This window comes from Somniosus microcephalus, chromosome 4 (assembly GCF_052327205.1).
Source record: "Somniosus microcephalus isolate GS21.2 chromosome 4, FLI_Smic_1.0, whole genome shotgun sequence".
Lineage (NCBI taxonomy): Eukaryota > Metazoa > Chordata > Chondrichthyes > Squaliformes > Somniosidae > Somniosus > Somniosus microcephalus.
In genome coordinates, this window is record NC_140990.1 from 87132535 (window position 1) to 87154942 (window position 22408).

The following is a 22408-nucleotide window of genomic DNA, read 5'->3' on the forward strand; positions in this document are numbered from 1 at the left end:
CACGGCCTGACCTTGGTTATCTTGTCGATCTTACAAACTGTTATGGATAGCAAGCTGGTTACAGAAAACAGAGAGTAGGGGTTAAGAGTGGCAAAAGGTGGGAAGTAGTGTTCCACAGGGATCGGTGCTGGGATCACTGTTATTCACCATTTACAGAAACGATTTGGACTCAGGAATCAGAGGTACAATTTCAAAATTTATCGATGACACCAAATTGGGAGGTAGAGTTAATACTGAGGAAGACTGTGACAACATGCAAGAAGACATTAATAAACTTGCAGAATGGGAGGGCAATTAGCAAATTAATTTTAAGATAAGTGGTGCATTTTGGTAGGTAGAATAAGGAGGCCACCTACTACTTAGAAAATAAGAGTCTAAATGGGGTAGAGGAGCAAAGGGATCTCGGGGTCCAGATACACAAATCACTAAAAGTAGCGACGCAGGTTAATGAGGCCATAACAGGAGCAAACAATGGACTGGGGATAATTTCTAGAGGGATAGAATTAAAAAGCAGAAAAGTTATGTTAAACTTGTATCGAACATTGGTTAGGCCACACTTGGAGTAAAGTGAACAGTTCTGGTCTCCATATTATAAAAAGGATATAGAGGCACTGGAGAAGGTGGAAAAAGGCTTTGCAAGGATGATCCTAGAACTGAGAGGATATACTTATCAGGAAAGGCTGAACAGGCTGGGGCTCTTTTCTCTAGAATAAAGAGAAGGCCGATGGGTGACCTGATCGAGGTCTTTAAGATTATGAAAAGGTTATATCGGGTGGACCTGGAGAAAATGTTTCCACTTGTGGGGGAGTCTAAAACTACAGGTCATAAATATAACACAGTCTCTAATAAATCCAATGGGGAATTCAGGGGAAACTTCTTCACCCAAAGAGAGATAAGAATGTGGAACGTGCTACCACAAGGAGTAGTTGAGGTGAATAGCACAGATACATTCATGGGAAAGGTAGATAAGCACATGAGGGAGAAAGGAATAGAAGGATATGCTAATAGGGTTAGATGAAGAGTGGTGGGAGGAGACTCGTGTGGAGCAGAAACACCAGCATTGACCAGTTGGGCCGAATGGCCTGTTCCTGTGCTGTAGACTCTGTAATTCTATGTAACTCTGTGTAACTATGTCTTCTGACAAAGCTGGAAAAGCTTTTGCTATTATTACTATAATTGTGCAGCATCTTCTTTTCCAAATATCTCTTAACTTCTCTAATGGCTGCTTTTGTCTCAATTCTAGGTGATATTTGTCTCTATTCTCCTGTAAACTGAATTCATCTTGTTACAAACTGGGTTCAATGTAAGACAGTTCGGTGAGTCAGGAATCTTTCACCCCTAGACCTATGTTGGCCGGTAAAACCCCACACGGTTCCTCAGTAAGGATTCCTCTGGTTCCTCGCCATGTATTTGTCAGGATGCTGAAACCCAGCTTTCTTACCGTCCACTCCCGGAGGCCCCACTCCCTGAGCCTACAACCTTCAGCAGGGTCAGTGCTGGAGTTTCACAGTGGGAGTGATCCCAGAATAACTGTCGGGATCGCATCCCCGTGGCTGTTCCGGGTCGTGTATTTTTAGTTATCCTGGTGTCTAACACACACACATCAATAAAACAGGGAATTCCTGGAAACACGCTGCAGGTCCTTCTTTATCTGGAGATCAAATGTCTGTTGTATAATTGTACCAGCAGTTAACAGGCTCCTGTGAACTCCTCCGTCTGCTATTTTAATGCAGACTTTAACCAATTTATATTAAACAGATTTATTTAGAGTCAGGACTGTCAGGCAAACACGTTAAATCTTCATAGAATAATTACCACAGTCATTTTTTGACTGGAAACTTAAACCTGCTGTTTCACTTTCAGTCAGGAACAGATCGCAGTTTGACACCAATCTCCGATTTGACAGCACATTTCCAGCATTCGCCGTTCTTCCTGACTCTAAACACAGTTGAAAAGGAGCATTCTGTTCCGTGCCTAGGAGCTCTGAACCATGGAGGAGAGCGGCTGGGACACATTTCTTACAGGCCTTAAGATTAACTCACACGGGGACTTTGCTGTCAGTGAAGAGAGACGAGAAAGACCAAAGTGCCATTTGCCCCTCTCAGTGTGGCCCTGAAGGACTGTGTCCAGGCTGAAGTTCTGTTCCCGCCGTCCGATCCTCCCCCAGATTGTCCTTTCTGAGCTCCAGTCAGGTGATGCTAAACACCCAGATGGGAAAGATGAAAAACTACAACAATGTGTTTAAAGCAAAGCTGATTTATCCAGGATATTAAACTCCAGCCCAGTTACAGGGTTTATTGACATCAGCAGAAACAAACACAAACTGTCAGAATGAACATGTTTCAGTCCTGGAAGTGTTTAACAACAGCAGAATCCAACCCCTGCAGTCACATGTGAACTTGCTGGTGTGTCAGTAGGCTGGATGATCGATTAAATCCCTTCCCACACACAGAGCCTCTACACAGTGTGAGTGCATTGGTGTGTCGGATGTTTTGCGCTTTTAAATCTCTTCCCACAGTCAGAACATTTAAAAGGTCTCTTATTGGTGTGAACAAGTTGGTGAGCCAGTAGATGTGGTGACTGAGTGAATCCCTTCCCACACATGGAGCAGATGAATGGCCTCTCCCCAGTGTGAACTCGCTGGTGTGTCACAAGGCCGGATGACTGAGTGAATCCCTTCCCACACATGGAGCAGGTGAACGGCCTCTCCCCAGTGTGAACTCGCTGGTGGACAGTGAGTTCAGATGACCGCCTGAATCCAATCCCGCAGTGAGAGCACCTGAACGGTCTCTCATCAGTGTGAACACGTTGATGGCACATCAGTTCCCCAGAACTTTTGTAGCTCCGCAGTCCAGGCATTTAAAAGGTCTCTCGTCAGTGTGAACTCGCCGGTGCTTCAGCAGATTTGATGACTGAGTGAATCCCTTCCCACATTCGGGGCAAGTGAACGGTCTCTCCCCAGTGTGAACTCGCTGGTGTGTCAGCAGGTCACGTGATCGCCCGAACCTCTTCCCGCAGTGAGAGCAGCTGAACGGTGTGTAACCGGTGTGAATGTACTGGTGCTCCATCAGTGCCTCAGGACGTTTAAAGCCCTTCTCGCAGTTGGAGGATTTAAAGACTCTCTCATCAGTGTGAACCCGTTGGTGTCTCAGCAGGGCAGAGAAATGAGTGAATCCCTTCCCACACACAGAGCAGGTGAACAGCTTCTCCTTGGTGTGAATGCGCTGGTGTGTCAGCAGGGCAGATGACTGAGTGAATCCCCTCCCACACACGGAGCAGGTGAACGGCCTCTCCCCGGTGTGACTGCGCCGATGAGTTTCCAGCTCAGACGGGTAATTGAATCCTTTCCCACAGTCCCCACATTTCCATGGTTTCTCCCCAGTGTGACTGCGCCTGTGTCTTGACAGGCTAGATGATCGGCTGAAGCCTCGTCCACACACAGAACACATGTACAGTTTCTCTCCACTGTGAACGGTGCATTTTACTTCCATGTTCAAACAACAATGATATTCAGGACCTGATGAATCGAGTGACTTTGTCAGATTTTGATGCGATGTTTGGCTTGAGCTTCCTGTCCACAAATTCTTCACTCCTCATACCCTGTAAGATGAATTTAAAACAGGAAAAAGAGAGCGTGAGAGAGAGCCCACAAAAAAAATAAAGGCAGGCTGTGAAATTGAGCTCAATGAATCTGGTCATTTGTGGGGCCGGCAGCAGAAAACGTGACCGTGAAAGCTGCTGGATTGTCATAAAAACCCAACTGGTTCACTGATGTCCTTCAGGGAAGGGAATCCGCCACCTGGTCTGGGCCTACACACGACTGTAGCCTCTATGGGAGGAGAGAGGTGGGAGCGAAAGGAAGGGAAGGAAAGGGACTTTATACATCTACAACTCGACAAGAACTTTGACAGAACCTCCTAAACCCGCGACCTCTACCACCTTGAAGGACAAGACACATGGGAACACCATCACCTCCAAGTTCCCCACCAAGTCACACACCATCCATCCTCACTTGGACATCTATTGCTGTTCCTTCATCGTCGCTGGGTGAAACTCCTGGATCTCCTTACCTGACAGCATTGTGGGAGTACCTTCACCACACGGACTGCAGTGGTTCAAGAAGAAGGCTCACCATCACATTCTCAATGGGAAACTGGTGACTGGCAACATATGTTGGCCTTGCCAGTGACGCCCACAACCCACGAATTAATTCAAAAAATCTGCGTGTGTAAACTGATCCAGAGACATGAATTCAAATCCCACCATGGAAGCTGTGGAATTTTAAATTCAGTTAATGAAATAAATCTGGAATGAAAAGCTAGTATCTGTAATGGTGATCATGAAACTATCGAGTTGTTGTAAAAACCCATCTGGTTCATTAATGTCCTTTAGGGGAGGAAATCTGCTGGCCTGGCCTATATGTGACTCCAGACCCACAGCAATGCGGTTGACTCTGAACTGCCCTCTGTGGTTCAAGAAGGCGACTCACCACCACCTCCTCAAGGGCAATTAGGGATCGGCAATAAATGCTGGCCTTGCCAGTGATGCCCACATCCCATGAATTAATTTTTTAAAAACTGGATTAAAACCTCTACAGAAATACTTGTTCCTAAAACAATACTCCTTTACATTGTAGGGACAGTGTCTGTTTAACAACCTAATCTCCCCCAGATTCTACCTCCCTTGACAGTCCCACATTGGAAATTGTTGGGTCCTCCTGGGCTCAGAAGTACTGGGGGTTAAACCCAGCAGCTTCTCCTCCATCTCCACTCCAGCTCAAACTGAAGCAACAAAAAGACCTACACAGGCGGCCAGGGACCGACTTCCGCATCCAGCGCCCGCCCTGATACAAGCCGGCTCTGGATTGGCGGCTTTGCTGTGTCGATCCAGTTGTGGTTTCTCCTGTCCGGTCACTCCCGCGCATGCTCATCGCTCACTGCCCGGGTGATTGACGGGAGCTCCCGGCCAATAGGAAGAGGGGGCGGGGCTGGAGGAGCGGCTGCGGGTCCTCCAACCAATCGGAGTGTGTGAGGGGCGGGGCTTGACCTTTAAACCTGAACAACAGAAGGCGAGCTGAGCATGTGCGGACCTTGGCAGCAGCTGCTGACACATCAGGTGAGAGAGCTCAGGGAGCGGGTTCATGAACCCCGGGGGAGGCTGCGAGATTCTCAGCAGCTCAGCTCTGCTCGGTGCTGTGTGAACGGGCTGCTCCACACCCCGGCTGCTCATGGGGAATGCCAGTGCGGAGGGCCCAGTGCAGAAGGCCCAGGGTGGAAGACCCAGAGGAGAGTGTCGTAGGCGGGAGGCCCACCACGGAGGACCCCAGACGGGGGGGGCCTCGGGCGGAGCGGCTGGTCGACAGAAGCGGAGTCGGGAGATGCTGTGGGTGAGCATGCTGCACGGTTTCTAAAGTTGAAAAACGGTCTCCGGCCCGAATGAGTTCCAGTGGCCCCGCCTGTGCTCCATCTGGTGGCAGCTGCGAGGCTTTGTTTCGGTGATGGGATCGGGTTTGTGCGCTGCCATTTTGGTGGAGGAAAGACAGACTGTTCCTATCTATAGTATGGTGCTTGAACAGCCATAAGATGGGAAAAGAGAACGGGATATAAGTAAAAAAGGAAAATAAAAGACAAAACAAGGTATATCAGCAAGGAATAACGAATGTCTTGATGGCTGGGTCCTGTTAGTGATAACAGCAAGAAGAAGGGAATTTGAGTACTCGTTTTCCTCTTTTATGGGATTTGAGAAAGTGGTCGGCTTCTTTTCTGTGGAAAGGTTGAAGACTGTGGATAAGGATTATGACATTATATGGTTGGATAACATCAAGTGAAGATGAGGAGTTATTAGAGGGCCAATAGCACTGGCGTAGAACTGGTATTACTTGTTTTTGAAGAAGTTTCGGGTTCTGGTTAAAAGTAGTTTACTTGAAGTCTTAAGAGATTTTTTGATATGGTTGTGGGATTTTCTATATTGTGGTGTTATTTAATGTTAAAGCCTTCCTTAATCGAACGAACGAATGCTCTAGTGAACGCACGCATGTGGATACAAATATATGCACGCACGCATACACAATGGAACTTGCGTTCGACCGAATGAAGGGCCGCTCTCCAGGATGGGGGTCACTCGGTGAGCGTGAGGCCTGCCGGACGGATGAACAAACGCACACATGCACACAGGTAGACAAATGATACGCACGCTGACACAATGGAACTTACATTGGACCGAATGAAGGGCCCTCGCTCCCCAGGTGAAAGTCGGCTTGGTGAGCGTGAAGCCTGCCGGACAGATGAACGAACACATAGGCATGCACGCAGATAGAAATGGCACACATGCACGCAGTCATGCACATGGAACTTATGCTTGAGCGAACGAATGGAGGAATGAATAACTGAATGATTGAACAATGCCAGTTGGACTGGCGTGTACGGATTCTTGGTTTATTAAATAGTTGCAGTTTGTACTGTAAACATTATTGATTTACCTGTAAAATTTATTGTTGTATTTATATTGTTGACCATAATTGGTCAATGAATGTAATGGATTTACTATGTAACTGTTGAGTTGTAGAAGTACTGTTGTACTTGAATGTTAAAATTTTAAAAAAGGACACCAGGTTATTCCAAGCAAAAATGAAGCATTACTAGATTGCCAGTAGGACTGGTATGTATTGTTTTTTTACTATGGGTACCTGTATTGTTGACATTGGTTTTGTCTGGAAAAATTTATTATTGTATTTGTACTGTTAATCCTAAAGCTGTTTCTTCTAAGGCTTAGCCTTATTGTGGTTAATGAATGTAATGGATTTATCATGTAATTGATGAATTGTAACAAGTACTGCCAGATTTAAATAAAAGATTAATGAACCCCGGGGGGACGCGGGCTGCTCACACCCCGAGTGCGGCCCCAGCCCCCATTATTAAAACACTCAACATTATCCGCTTCACACACACCCGGGGTGGGCCTCAGGTCCCGAACAAGAGCCTCCGGGCCGGGCGTTTGCTCCGAGCGGGGCGGCAGCAGCTGCGGGGCTTTCTCCCGGTAACAGGCCCGGGGTAACGGCCGCCATCTTGAGAGGCTCAGGGGCAGCAGGGCGCATGCGCGGCCCCCTTGGCCAGGAACCAGGAGGAGAGAATCTTGTCAATTTCTCTCCTGGACTCTCAGTGATGGCTTTTGTAAACTTTTACAGGCTGTGAGAAGGGCAGCATTTACACACCGCAAACTCAAACCAAACAACAACTTACATTTATATAGCACCTTTAAAGCATCACAGTAGTGCAGTCAGACAATAATTGACGCACATACTTTGTTTGTGGTCCAATGCACTGACACAAAGTTCCTTCACAACTGTAACAATTTTATTACGGTTGTTGTGAAGGCTGCGCTCACTCTGCTCGTACACCTGGCCTCCAAAGGAGGCAAAGCAGGACTAATGCTGCCGAGCTCAGCTCTTTTTGATCAGAAAATATCAACTGTTTAGCCTCGCCAGGAAATGCACAGAAGAGGCAGCAGCGTTCATTGGCTGCCCAGGAAAGTCCTATTTCGATTAAACTCCTTCACCCAGAGAGTGCTGAGAATGTGGAACTTGCTGCCACAGGGAGTAGTTGAGGCGAAGAGCATGGATGTATTTAAGGGGAACCTGGATAAACACATGGGAGAAAGGAATAGGAGGAGACCAATTGGGTCGAATGGCCTGTTTCTGTGCCATACAATCTGGGTAATTCTATGTAATAAGAGAGGAAAGAATATTCCGTAGAAACTAGAAATATCTGTTCTGCATTTTTGTCCTGAACTTACAGTGATCTCTTTTGTAAACTACTTTTACAGGGAATATCATCGGCCTTTGAATGTGGAAGGAGAAATGTTTGCCTGTTCTGTCTGTGGGAAAAGATTTCAAACATCAGTGTGACTGGCAATGCACCGAGACACACACACACTAGTGAGAGTGTTCCAGTGCACTGACTGTGGAAAGAGCTTTAACCAGTTACACAGCCTGAAAAAACATCACACCATTCACAGTGGAGAGAAACCATACACGTGTTCTGTGTGTGGACAAGGCTTCAACTGATCATCCAACCTGGAGAGACACAAGGACACCCGCACCACGGAGAAACCATGGAAATGTGGGGACTGTGGGAAGGGATTCAATTACCCATCTGAGCTGGAAACTCATCGACGCAGTCACACTGGGGAGAGGCCATTCATCTGCTCCATGTGTGGGACGGGATTCACTCAGTCATCCCAACTGCTAACACACCAGCGAGTTCACACTGGGGAGAGAACGTTAACCTGTTCTGAGTGTGGGAAGGGATTCACTCAGTCATCCTAACTGCTAACACACCAGCGAGTTCACACTGATGAGAGACTGTTCACTTGCCCCGTGTGTGGGAAGGGATTCACTTGTTCATCCAGCCTGCTTGAACATCAACTTGTACACTCTGATAAGAGACCGTTTAAATGTTCCGACTGTGAGAAGAGCTTTAAAAGCACAAAGGAGCTGTTGAGACACCAACGCACTCACACTGGGGAGAGACCGTTCATCTGCCCGGTCTGTAGGGAGGGATTCACTTGTTCATCCAGCCTGCTTGAACATCAACTTGTTCACTCTGATACGAGACCATTTAATTGTGCTGACTGTGAGCAGAGCTTTAAACGCGCAAAGGATCTGTTGAGACACCAACGCACTCACACTGGGGAGAGGCCGTTCACCTGTTCCGTCTGTGGGAAGGGATTCAGTTATTCATCGAACTTAATTGAACATCAACTTGTTCACTCTGACAAGAGACCATTTAAATGTTTTGGCTGTGAGAAGAGCTTTAAGCGCACAAATGACCTGCTAAAACACCAACGTACTCATACTGGGGAGAGGCCATTCACCTGTTCCGTGTGTAGGAAGGGATTCACTTGTTCATCCAGCCTCATTGAACACCAACTTGTTCACTCTGATAAGAGACTGTTTAAATGTTCTGACTGTGAGAAGAGCTTTAAAAGCAGAAAGGATCTGTTCAGACACCAACACATTCACACTGGGGAGAGGCCGTTTACCTGCTCCGTCTGTGGGAAGGGATTCACTGATTCATCCAACCTGCTGATACACCAGCCAGTTCACACTGGGGAGAGGCCGTTCACCTGCTCCGTGTGTGGGAAGGGATTCACTCGTTCATGCAACTTGCTGACACACCAGCGAGTTCACACTGGGGAGAGGCCATTCACTTGCTCCGAGTGTGGGAATGGATTCAGTCAGTCATCCACCCTACTGAGACACCAGCGAGTTCACAAGTGACTGCAAGGGTTGGATTCTGCTTTTACTGCTGCTGTTTTTCACATCCAGGACTGTTCACTCTGTGACAGTTGGGCCTAGAAATTCAGTTGGCTGCGCCAGCCATTAGCGCCTTAGGAGGAGTAGATCTCGAGCGCTAGGCACTTAGCGCCCGGGCGCAGCGCGATCTGTGCCTCGCCCCAACTTCAGTAGACATTTAGCGCCGGCGCAAAGTCATTGCGCGCGCTCATCTGCGCGCGCAGATCATGACGTCATTTCGTCGTGCAACGCCCTTTGTGCGCCCGAAACCGGAACTTCACTCACGCCGCCCCATTGTGCGCCTGGCGGCCCGAACGACTGTGAAGTGGAACGGTACACAGCCGAGGCGGGCCGCGGGGAGCGCAAATTAAAGGGCACTCCTGCAGTAGAAAAGGCAGCCGTTTTGCAACACTCCGGCCTAGAAATTCAGTTGCGTTAGCGCCCACTTATTGGCTATAAAGTGGTTTGCGCCTGAAGTTTCTTATCGCCCGAAATTAAGTTGGGCCCTAACATCGGCGTTAGCCGGTAGCGCTGCGCCGGCACCGATGACGTCATCGGTGTGCACAGCGCCCCGGTTACAACGTGATTCCGCTCCGAAGCCAACTTCAGTTGCGGCCGCCTCGCCCGCAGCGGCCGCAAACAACGTTTTGAAAACGGTGCCTTGCAGCTCCGAAAGGCTGGCGCATAAAGGTGGAGGGGCGGCCGGCCGCTTTCCCGGCGGCCGCATGGCTGCACCTCCCTCCCCGGACTCCTGCACCACCCCCCCCGCTGCATTGCTGTCTGACTCCCGCGAGCCCGGCACTTCTCCGTGGTGCCGGGCTCATTTGCCGGGAGAATCCAACGGTGATCTCACGGCTGCAGGCAGCTCCTCCTTAAGAGAAGGAGGAGGCCTGCAGTACTCCAGCCTGCCGCACCGCATCGGGTGGCGCAGCGGCAGCTGGACGGCTGAAATAGACGTTCATCGCCCCAATCGAGGCGGCCAAACCCTGCAGTAGCGCCCGCCTCCGTCTTCGCACGTGGCAACTGAATTTCAGGCGGGCGCTGCGGGAATCCGGGCGAGCGCTAAATTTCGGGCGCTGAAGACCTGGCGGGGCCTTACTGAATAGGAGGAGGAGGAGGAACAACAACAAAGTGATGGAGAGAAGCCCTCCCCAAAAACACAAATACACTAGTCTCGGCCTGTCAAAAAAACAAATCCACCCTCCCCCTTTAAGAGCTCACCGGAGCCAGAGTGTCTGCCGGCAATCAGCAGCTCGCCGCACCTGCCCTGCGCCCAACTTCCGGTGTCGGCGCCCCGGGCTGCCGGCTTAGCGCCTAATGATAGTCGTGCATCGCCTGTTTTAGCGCAGCAGCAACCTCTTAGGGCGATGCAACTGAATCTCGGCGAAGTGGCCTCGACTTTGCGCCGGGCGCAAACTTTAGCGGCCGCCCGACTTTACCGCCCCAAAAGTGGCTATAATGAATTTCTAGGCCTTGGTGTTTGTTTCTGCTGATGTTAATAAACCTATAACTGAGCTGGAGTTTAATATTCTGGATAAATGTCAAATCAATCAGCTTTGTTTCAAACACACTTTGTGTCGAGTCTGTGCTGACTCCATGATAAGAGGAGACTAATTGATGTCCTGTTACTGACTGCTCCATTTTTGGTCCATTTCTCCTTTCTTACTCTGGATTATTTCGGTTCTGATCTAATTGGCCTTCTACCATCCTGGGAGTCCCATGATACAACGATAATGGAGTTGTTGACTAATCACAGCGATCAATCACTATCAATGAGTCTACAACAGACCCAGACATGAGGTGAGGAAAACCCCAGTGGTGGAGAGCTTTAGGAGCCATCGGACCAAAGTCACCTCTTCCTCCCGAGCATTCTACACTGACCACATGTCATGTCTCAAATTACTCACACACTGTGTCCCAAAATCTTATTCTATGAATGAAATTGGTCCAATTTGCATTTGAATGAATCAACACTAACTGCTTCCACCGTCTCCCTAGGGAGCCTGTCCCTTAGATTGACCACTCACTCACTGAAATATTGTTTCCACAGATTGAATTTGCATTTACCCCCTTCAAGCGCAGGCCGTGTCCTCTGGTTCTACTGTTCTAGACAGGGTGAAATAACTTGTCGTGCTCTACATTATCCAGTCCCTTTAGAATCCTAAAAGCAGCAATCCTATCACCTCTCAACCTTCTCTTTCCAGTGTGAACAGGCCCAGTTTACATAACCTGGACATGTTGCCTCGATACTCAGTTAAATTCTGACACAAACCCTTTGATGCTTCTTAAATTGCATTAACTGACACTTCACAGAATCCTAGAATGATACAGCACAGAAGGAGGCCATTCGGCCCATCGTGCCTGTGCGGCTCTCTGAAAGATCCATCCAATTACACAAGTAAAATACTGCGGATGCTGGAAATCTGAAATAAAGAGAGAAAATGCTGGAAATCCTCAGCAGGTCAGGCAGCGTCTGTGGAGAGAGAGAAACAGAGTAAACGGTTCGGGTCACTGACCTTCCGTCAGAGCCTTTCATCACACATTATAATCGAATGTATTACTCACTCCGGTTTAAGCTTATATTGTGGTTAATAACGGCAAACTCTGTTGTTTCTCCTGATCTGATTACAGTTTCCAACCAGTCGATTCAGTGGAATGTCCTATCAGTGTTGCCATGGCAACCTGTCTGCAGTGAAACGCCTGTTTGACTTCTTGAAAGTGCAAAGTATCTGCTGACAGACCAACGAGTTCACACTGGGGAGAGGCCGTTCACCTGTTCAAATCAAATCAAAAAAAATCAAATCAACTTTTATTGTCATTGTTAGTGCACAAGTGCAGTACAACGAAATGTAGGCTTGCGGCTCCCGAGAGTGTGCATTTAGATTAAGACATTTAAACATTCAACATACATTTGGCTTGTAATATATTAACATAAACATAACCATAATAAAGTGCATTGGCAGATGTGCAGGCTTTAGAGTTTATTTGTGGAGTTCAGTAGGATGACAGCCCTGGGAAAGAAGCTGTTCCTAAATCTGGTCGTACGGGTGCGAATGCATCTGTAGCATCTCCCAGATGGCAGGAGGGTGAACAGACTGTGGCTGGGGTGGGTAGGGTCTTTGATGATGGACCGTGACCTCCGTAAACAGCGTTTCTGGTATATGTGCTCTATGGTCGGTAGCCGGGTGCCGGTAATGCGTTGGGCAGTTTTGACCGCGCTGCAGGGCTTTCCGGTCATAGTAGCTACAGCTGCCATACCATACTGTGATACAGTTCGTCAGGATGCTCTCTATTGTGCAGCGGTAAAAGTTAGAGAGGATCAGGGGTGACAGGTTACATCCCTTCAGCCTCCTTAGGAAATATAGGCGCTGCTGGGCCTTCTTCACCAGAGAGGAGGTATTGAGGGACCAGGAGAGGTCTTCCGTGATGTGGACTCCGAGGAACTTAAAGCTGTCCACCCTTTCCACCACAGCCCCATTGATGTGGATGGGGGTGTGACTTCCGCCTTTAGACTTCCTGAAGTCCACAATGATTTCTTTGGTTTTCTTGATGTTAAGGGCCAGGTTGTTATCGGCGCACCACTTCACGAGATGCTGGACCTCCTCCCTGTAGGCTGACTCATCGTTGTTGGTGATCTGGCCTACTACCGTGGTATCATCCGCAAACTTGATGATGGTGTTGGAACCATGAACAGCCACACAGTCGTGGGTGAAGAGGCAGTAGAGGAGGGGGCTCAGCACACATCCTTGTGGGGCCCCCGTGTTCAGGGTCGGGGGGGGAGGTGTGGTTACCTAATTTGACAGACTGGGGTCTGTTTGTTAGGAAGTCCAGGGTCCAGTCGCAGAGGGAAGTGTTCAGGCCAAGAGTTTGGCCAGCTTGTTGGGGACGATAGTGTTGAATGCTGAGCTGTAGTCTATGAACAGTATTCTGATGTAGGTCTCTTTACCATCTAAGTGATTCAGTGCTGAGTGTAGAGCAGTTGTGATTGCATCCTCCATTGATCTGTTTGCACGATGGGCAAACTGGTGTTGGTCAAGAGAGGCGGGAACACTGGCTTTGATGTGAGCCAGGACCAGTCTCTCGAAACACTTCATTATGATGGGTGTGAGTGCGACAGGTCGATAGTCGTTCAGGCACATCACAGCCGTTTGTTTTGGCACAGGAATAATGGTAGCGGCCTTGAAGCATGTAGGGACTACTGCCTGGGCCAATGACAGATTGAAGATGGCGGTGAAGACATCAGCCAGCTGATCAGCACATTCCTTGAGTACCCGTCCAGGGATGCTATCCGGTCCAGCAGCCTTTCGTGTGTCCACTCCACGTAGAACACCCCTTACGTCGGAGGTCGACAGAGTGAGCACCTTGTCTTCCGGGGGTGGCAAGGCTTTGGTAGCCGGCTCCCTGTTGTCGCTGTTGAAGCGAGCGTAGAAGTTGTTAAGCTCCTCCGGAAGGGAGGCATCGCTAACCAGGGGGGCTGGTGTTTTTGCCCTTGTAGTCAGTGATGGACTGGATGCATTGCCACATGCGCCGGGGTCCGAGTTGTTGTGGAAATGATCCTCTATCCACAGTGTCTGTTTCCTTTTGGCAGTCCTAATACCCTTTGTGGGTGTGGGAAGGGATTCAGTCTATCATCCAACCTGCTGACACACCAACACACTCACACTGGGGAGAGACCGTTCACCTGCTCCGTGTGTGGGAAGGGATTCAGTCTATCATCCAACCTGTGGACACACCAGCGAGTTCAGCCTGGGAAGAGGCCGTTCACCTGCTCCGTGTGTAGGAAGGGATTCACTCAGTCATCCAACCTGTGGACACACCAGCGAGTTCAGCCTGGGAAGAGGCCGTTCACCTGCTCCGTGTGTAGGAAGGGATTCACTCAGTCATCCAACCTGCTGACACACCAGCGAGTTCACAAGTGACTGCAGGGGTTGGATTCTGCTGTTAATCACATCCAGGACTGAACCATATTCATTCTGACAGTTGGGGTTTGTTTCAGCTGATGTTAGTAACCCCTATAACTGGGCTGGAGTTTAATCTGTATCAATGTCAAATAAATTAGCTTTGTTTCACACACGCAGTGTGTCGGGTCCTTGATATCTCGACAATACAACGAGCTGATTGAGGACTTGTTACAAACTGAGTGGAATCCATCTGAGAACTGAGATCCCACAACTTGTTAAAAGATGGATCTACAAGATGTCCAAGTCTGACAGGACAGAAAATTCTATTATATCACAGGGTCCACTTCAACCATCCAGGGCAGTGAATCCCTGTAATATTGAATTTTAACCTATGGGAAATATTCTGATAATCTGTTATTGTCACGGGGCAAAGCAGCCTTGTTACTTTAACATCAGTTTAATCAAACTCCATGGACAATCCGATCTCTAAAGGGAAACGTCTCCTTAAAGCTGACGGTGTCGGCAGTTCTGCAGCTCATTTCTCTGTGAGCGTGTCAGCATGAAAAGCTTTAACAACAGCCGATGTTTCACAAAGGGAGACCTCACCAGACCAAAGGCCATTGGTGGAGTTTAATGGGCTGTTTGTGTCACTGGGCTACAGGAGGCCATTTTTAACCGAAGGAAAACTGGTCACAGCAAACAGCGAGTTTAACAGACTGTCCCTGGTCCACTCGAACCCCCACCTTCTCTCTCTCTCTCCCTGGGAGTGTTTGATGAGACATTGTAGAGGGAGCTTTACTCTGTATCTAACCCGTGCTATGCCTGCCCTGGGAGTGTTTGATGGAACAGTGTAGAGGGAGCTTTACTCTGTATCTAACCCGTGCTGTACCTGCCCTGGGAGTGTTTGATGGGACAGTGTAGAGGGAGCTTTACTCTGTATCTAACCCGTGCTGTACCTGCCCTGGGAGTGTTTGATGGGACAGTGTAGAGGGAACTTTACTCTGTATCTAACCCGTGCTGTACCTGCCCTGGGAGTGTTTGATGGGACAGTGTAGAGGGAGCTTTACTCTGTATCTAACCCGTGCTGTACCTGCCCTGGGAGTGTTTGATGGGACAGTGTAGAGGGAACTTTACTCTGTATCTAACCCGTGCTGTACCTGCCCTGGGAGTGTTTGATGGGACAGTGTAGAGGGAGCTTTACTCTGTATCTAACCCGTGCTGTACCTGCCCTGGGAGTGTTTGATGGGACAGTGTAGAGGGAGCTTTACTCTGTATCTAACCCGTGCTGTACCTGCCCTGAGAGTGTTTGATGGGACAGTGTAGAGGGAGCTTTACTCTGTATCTAACCCGTGCTGTACCTGCCCTGGGAGTGTTTGATGGGACAGTGTAGAGGGAGCTTTACTCTGTATCTAACCCGTGCTGTACCTGCCCTGGGAGTGTTTGATGGGACAGTGTAGAGGGAGCTTTACTCTGTATCTAACCCGTGGAGAGAGAGACAGACTTGACACAAGCTGACATCACCGAATTGTTAACTCAGGAACGGGAGCATGGTGGTAATGTTACTGGACCAGTAAAAAGGTTGCAAATGTAACACCGCTATTCAAGAAAGGAGGGAGAGAAAAAACAGGGAACTACAGGCCAGTTAGCTTTACATCAGTTGTCGGGAAAATGCTGGAATCCATTGTTAAGGAAGTGGTAACTGGGCACTTAGAAAATCATAACATGATTAGGCAGAGTCAACATGGATTTATGAAAGGGAAATTGCATTTGACGAATTTATTAGAATTTTTTGAGGATGTAACTAGCAGGGTAGATAAAGGGGAACCAGTGGATGTAGTATATTTGGATTTCCAAAAGGCATTCGATAAGGTGTCACATAAATGGTTATTACACAAGATTAGGGCTCATGGGGTTGGGGGTAATGTAGTAGCATGGATAGAGGATTGGTTAATGGACAGAAAACAGAGAGTAGGGATAAATGGATCTTTTTCGGGTTAGCAGTCTGTAACTAGTGGGGTGCCGCAAGGATCAGTGTTGGGGCCTCAGCTATTTACAATCTATATTAATGACCTAGATGAAGGGACTGAGTGTAATGTATCCAAGTTTGCTGATGATACAAAGCTAGGTGGGACAGTAAGCTGTGAGGAGAACACAAAGAATCTGCAAAGGGATATAGATAGACTAAGTGAGTGGGCAGTAAGGTGGCAGATGGAGTGTAATGTGGGGAAATATGAGGTTATTCACTTTCTCCAACCCCTCTCATCCCAACTCCTCTTTCACCCCTACTCTCCAACCCCCTCACCCCAATTCCTCTTTCACCCCTACTCTCCAACCCCCTCACCCCAACTCTTCTTTCACCCCTACTCTCCAACCCCCCTCACCCCAACTCCTCTTTCACCCCTACTCTCCAACCCCCCCTCACCCCAACTCCTCTTTCACCCCTACTCTTCAACCCCCTCACCCCAACTCCTCGTTCACCCCTACTCTCCAAAACCCCTCACCCCAACTCCTCTTTCACCCCGCACTCCAACCCCCCTCACCCCAACTCCTATTTCACCCCTACTCTCCAAACTCCCTCACCCCAACTCCTCTTTCAGCCCTACTCTCTAACCTCCTCACCCCAACTCCTCTTTCACCCCTACTCTCCAACTGCCATCACCCCAACTCCTTTCACCCCTACTCTCCAACCCCCTCACGCCAACTCCTCTTTCACCCCTACTCTCCAGCCCCTCTCTCATCTTCCATTGACATCAATGGAACGTACACTGACAATTGATATCAGTCAGGATTTGAAAGGTATTTACAAATGATTCTAGAGGCTCTTTGAGTTGGGATCTTTCTTTATTCTGTCCACTCGAGGAGTGTGATAACAGACTTTCTCCTGTGAGTATACAGCTGGAGTATTGGGTCATGATGTGTTTACTTATTCATCTTGTTGACTCTAAAAATTGAGTCTTGTGGTTTCAGACACCAGATAATCAAACTCACAACAGATTGTCTTTAACTGACTTTATTAACAGCGCTACAAAGATACAGAGAGTATAGTTACCCGATCCGGAGAACAGAGATAATACAGTGGATTCAGAGCTCTCTTCTCCCCAGGTCTGTTCTAACAAGCTGTGACTGCACTGGCGATATTTATATTTAACTTGTTTACTACATTATTGATCTGGCCCTGCCCAAACCATAACCACAAGGATATCTGTCATTGTTCTGACTGTGACCACAAGGCTGTGTCACTATCGCACACACACACACTGTTTCCTTGTTTCACATCTCCATACACAGACCCTCTCTTTACACATCCCCTTTCTACACAATTGCAGCCAACATGAGCAAGGATGTGAGGCTCATTCATGACAGCAAAGGTTACACTGGGACTAATCTTCAGTTATTTTCCATTACAGGCAAAATCTTCTTTTTCTTAGGCAGTCCCTCGGGAAATGAGGATGACTTGCTTCCACACTAACAATGAGTTCTCAGGTGACTGATGAGTCCAGTGTGGGACCTACAGTCTCTGTCACAGGTGGGGCAGACGGTGGTTGAAGGGGCGGGTGGATGGGGTGTTTGGGCTGCCACTTGCTCCCGGCGAAGAGACGCAAAATGTTCGGCGCCTTCCCAGATGCTTCTCCACTTTGTGCGGTCTTGGGCGAGGGATTCCCAGGTATCAGTGGGGATGTTGCACTTTTTCAAGGAGGATTTGAGGGTGTCCTTGAAGTGTTTCCTCTGTCCACCTTGGGCTCTCTTGCCATGTCGGAGCTCTGAGTAGAGCGCTTGTTTTGGGAGTCTCGTATCGGGCATGCGGACGATGTGACACGTCCATTGGAGCTGATTGAGCATGGTCAAAGCTTCAATGTTGGGGATGTTGGCCTGAGCAAGAACACTGATGGTGCGCCTATCCTGCCAATGAATTTGCAGGATCTTGTGGAGGCAGCGTTGGTGGTACCTCTCCAGTGCTTTGAGGTGCCTGCTGTACATGGTCCATGTCTCTGAGGCATACAGCAGGGCAGGTATCACAACTGCTCTGTAGACCATGAGCTTAGTGCCAGGTTTGAGGTCCTGGTCTTCAAACACTCTCTTCCTCAGGTGACCGAAGGCTGCACTGGCACACTGAAGGCGGTGTTGGACTTCGTCATCGACATCTGCCCTTGTTGACAGTAGGCTCCCGAGGTATGGAAAGTGGTCCATGTTGTCCAAGGTCTTGTCATGGATATTGATAATCGGGGGGCAGTACTGTGTGGCAGCGGCAGGTTGGTAGAGGACCTTTGTCTTACGGATGTTTTGTGTAAGGCCCATGCTCTCGTATGCTTCGGTGAAGGTGTTGACGATGGTTTGGAGTTCGACCTCCGAGTGAGCGCAGACGCAAGGTATTCAAAACGAGACGAGATGGTGATTGGACTAGTGGAGACAAAAGACGGCTCAGATTAGGTGTGAAATGCTCTGGCAGAATGAGAGAGAGCTGCCATGTGGGAGAGAGAAAAAAAATGAAAGGGGGGAGGAAGGGAGAAACCACAAAGGGGTGGATAAAAAATATAAGGAAAAATTAATAGGGGCCGAGGTTATGATCTGAAATTGTTGAACTCGATATTGAGTCTGGAAGGCTGCAAAGCGCCTAATCGGAAGATGAGGTGCTGATCCTCGAGTTTACATTGAGCTTCCATGGAACAATGCAAGAGGCCAAGGACGGTAAAGTCCGAGTGGGAATGGGGTGGTGAATTAAAATGACAGGCGACCGGAAGGTCGCTGAACAAGGGACTGGAGAAACTCGCTGCCCTGTGGATCAGACAATCAGCCGGCGCTAGTCCCGCCCCTCAGGCTTCCCGATTGGTTGGAGGACCCGCCGCCGGCTCGCTCCTCCAGCCCCGCCCCACTCGCTTCCTATTGGTCGGAAGCTCCCGTCAATCAGGCTACGGGCCCGGGTCACGTGTCCCTGAGGAGATCACGTGCTCCGTCCAACTGACGTCGCCCGGTCCGGGGCCTCGCGGACTCTCAGGTTTTTCTATTTCTCTTTATTCTCTCCCGATCCACTCCTCCCCCCAACCCCGCGTGATTCTCCATCCAATCGGAGCAGAGAAAACTCACTTTGCATCACCGATCGCGACTCTGGAACCGACACCAAGGCCTTTCCCTGGAATGCCCCGCGCCGACTCCGTCTGACAGGATCCGAGTGCGCAGGCACAGCTCCGAGTGGGGGAGGGGAGTTTGGTCTCCTCTGGGAATGCGCGGTTATTACCCGTTGTGACCGGGAGGGGTAGCTGTGCCGGACTCGACCCAAACCGCTGCTCCATGTGCGCATGCGCAGACTCTTGGCTGTCAATCAGCCAGAACAGGTCACTGGTGAGATCAGTGAAGAAAGAAAGACTTGCATTTCTCTGCACCTTTCACCACCACCAGACATCCCAAAGCGCTTCACAACCAATGAAGTACTGTTGAAGTGTAGTCACATTTGTAATGTAGGAAATGCAGCAGCCAATTAGCGCACAGCAAGCTCCCACAAACAGCAATGTGATAATGACCAGATAATCTATCTTTTTGTTACATTGATTGAGGGATAAACATTGACTGGGACAGCAGGGATAATTCCCCTGCTCTTTCCCACATTACAATAGTGACTACACTTCAAAAGTACTTCATTGGCTGTAAAGCACTTCAAGACATCTGGTGGTCATGAAAGCACTGTATAAATGCAAGTCTTTCTGTCTCAAAATAGTGCCATGGGATCTTTTACATCCACCTGAGAGGGCAGACAGGGCCTCAGTTTAACGTCTCATCCGAAAGACGCCACCTCCGACAGTGCTGCACTCCCTCAGCACTGCACTGGAGTGTCAGCCTAGATTTTGGTGCTCAAATCTCTGGAGTGGAACTTGAACCCACAACTTTCTGACTCAGAGGCAAGAGTGCTACCAACTGAGCCACAGCTGACACTAAAGAACAAGCAGTTCTGATGACAGGTCATCGACCTGAAACGTTAACTCTGTTTCTCTCTCCACAGTTACTGCCTGACCCGCTGAGTATTTCCAGCATTTTCTGGTTTTATTAAAGAAACGAGGGAGTGATTGCTGACAGGAAGAATGTTGAGTCATCCTGCACATGCGCACCTCCCTGGCGGCTGAGGCGAAACACCGACTCGCCCCCAACTGAGCCACGCACGCATACCAGATGTTTCGGCTCCGCATGCGTGGGTGTTCCAACCGCAGGGTTTTGCGCGCTGAGCATGCGCATTGTGGACCAATCGGGATGGGCGTTTGTGGAGCAGGAGGGAGAGCGTGGGGGCCATGAGCACATGCGCGGGACTCAGAGTCAACAGAGCGCTTTCTGGAGCACTGGGGCTTGTGGGTATTGCAGCCGCCATTACTGCTGATCCTTTCAACCAGCCTGTGCAGCAGCTGGGGCCTGAAAACCAGCTTCACTGCCCCTAGGTTCGGAAAGGGGAAAATTGAACAACAGTTTGCCTCTGATCCTTTTCTGAACTCAGTTTACAGGGTTATAGAAGTGGAGCAGTTACAGGCGGGAAGCTCAGACCAAACATCACGTCAAGATCTGACAGAGTCGCTCGATTCATCAGGGCTTGAATATCATCGGCCTTTGCACATGGAAGGAGAAAGCAGCGATCGCAGCGATGACAAACCGCACACGTGTTCGGTGTGTGGACGCGGATTCAGCCGATTGCCTGACCTGGTGAGACACATGCACCGTCACACCAGGGAGAAACGGGGTCAAGGTGGGCACGGCGGGAAGGGATTCAATTTGCCGCCTGCATTGGAAGTTCAACGGCGCAGTCACACCAGGGACAGTCCATTCACCTGCTCCATGTGTGGAAAGGGATTTGTTTGTTCATCCCACCTGCAAACACACCAGCGAGTTCACACTGGGGAGAGACCATTTCAATGTTCTGACTGTGGGAAGAGCTTTAAAAGCGCCGGGGATCTGAAGGAACACCAGCTTGTTCACACTGATGAGAGAGCATTTCAGTGTCCTGACTGTGGGAAGAGCTTTAAAAGCCCCAGGGATCTGAAGAGACACCAGCTTGTTCACACTGGGGAGAGGCTGTTTAAATGTTCTGACTGTGGGAAGAGCTTTAAAAGCCCCCAGTATCTGAAGCAACACCAGCGAGCTCACACTGATGAGAGGCCTTTTAAATGTTCTGACTGTGGGATGAGCTTTTAAAGCTCCGGGGATCTGAAGGAACACCAGCGAGTTCACACTGATGAGAGACCGTTTAACTGTTCTGACTGTGGGAAGAGCTTTAAAAGCCCCGGGAATCTGAAGCAACACCAGCAAGCTCACACTGATGAGAGGCCCTTTAAATGTTCTAACTGTGGGAAGAGCTTTAAAAGCCCCGGGGTGCTGAAGAGACACCAGCGAGTTCACATTGGTGAGAGGCCATTCATCTGCTGTGAATGTGGGAAGGGATTCACTGAGTCATCCCACCTGCTGGAACATCAGCGAGTTCACACTGGAGAGAACCCCTTTACATGTTCTGACTGTGGAAAGATCTTTAAACGCTCCGGGAATCTGAAGATACACCAAAACCTACACAGTGGGAAGAGACCGTTCACCTGCTCTGTGTGTGGGAAGGGATTTGCTCGGCCCTCCAACCTGCAGAGACACCAGCTTGTTCACACTGGGGAGAGACCATTTCAGTGTTCTGACTGTGGGAATAGCTTTAAAAGCTCGAAGAGCCTTAAGGGTCACCTACGTGTTCACACTGATCATCGAATCTAACAGCACAGAAGGAGGTGATTCAGCCCATCGTGTCTGTGCCGGCTCTTTGAAAGATCTGTCCAATTTAGTCCCAAACCCCAGCTTTATCCCCAGAACTCTGCAAACTAGTCCTCTTCAAGTACATGTCCAATTACCGTTTGAAAGTTCCTGTGGAACCTGATTCCAGCATCCTTTCAGATGGTGCATTCCAGATCTTAACAACCCTCTGTGTGAAAACAATTCTCCTCATTTCCCTCTAGTTCTTATAGCAACTTTTTTAAATCTGTGACCTTTGATTACCGACCCACTTGCCAGAGTGAACAGTTTCACCCTACTTGCTCGATCAAAACCCCTCATCATTTTGAACACCTCTATTAGGTCTCCTCTTAACTTTCTCTGCTCTAAGGGGAACAATCCCAGCTTCTCCAATCTCTCCACATAACTGAAGTCCCTCATCCCTGGTACCATCCTGGTCAACCTCCTCTGTACCCTCTCCAAGGCCTTGACATCC

General features: G+C 49.1%; 2 pseudogenes across 1 annotated transcript; one reads left to right on the top strand and one right to left on the bottom strand.

Moving 5' to 3' along the window:
• Positions 1-936: 936 nt before the first annotated feature.
• On the bottom strand, positions 937-4798 carry LOC147119444 (uncharacterized; annotated as a pseudogene). The gene is made up of 2 exons (XR_015078022.1): positions 4679-4798; positions 937-3600 (listed from the first exon to the last, which is right to left on the bottom strand). The product of XR_015078022.1 is annotated as an uncharacterized LOC147119444 (transcript).
• A 3253-nt stretch (positions 4799-8051) lies between these two features.
• Positions 8052-14454, top strand: LOC147119445 (uncharacterized; annotated as a pseudogene).
• The last annotated feature ends 7954 nt before the right edge of the window (positions 14455-22408 follow it).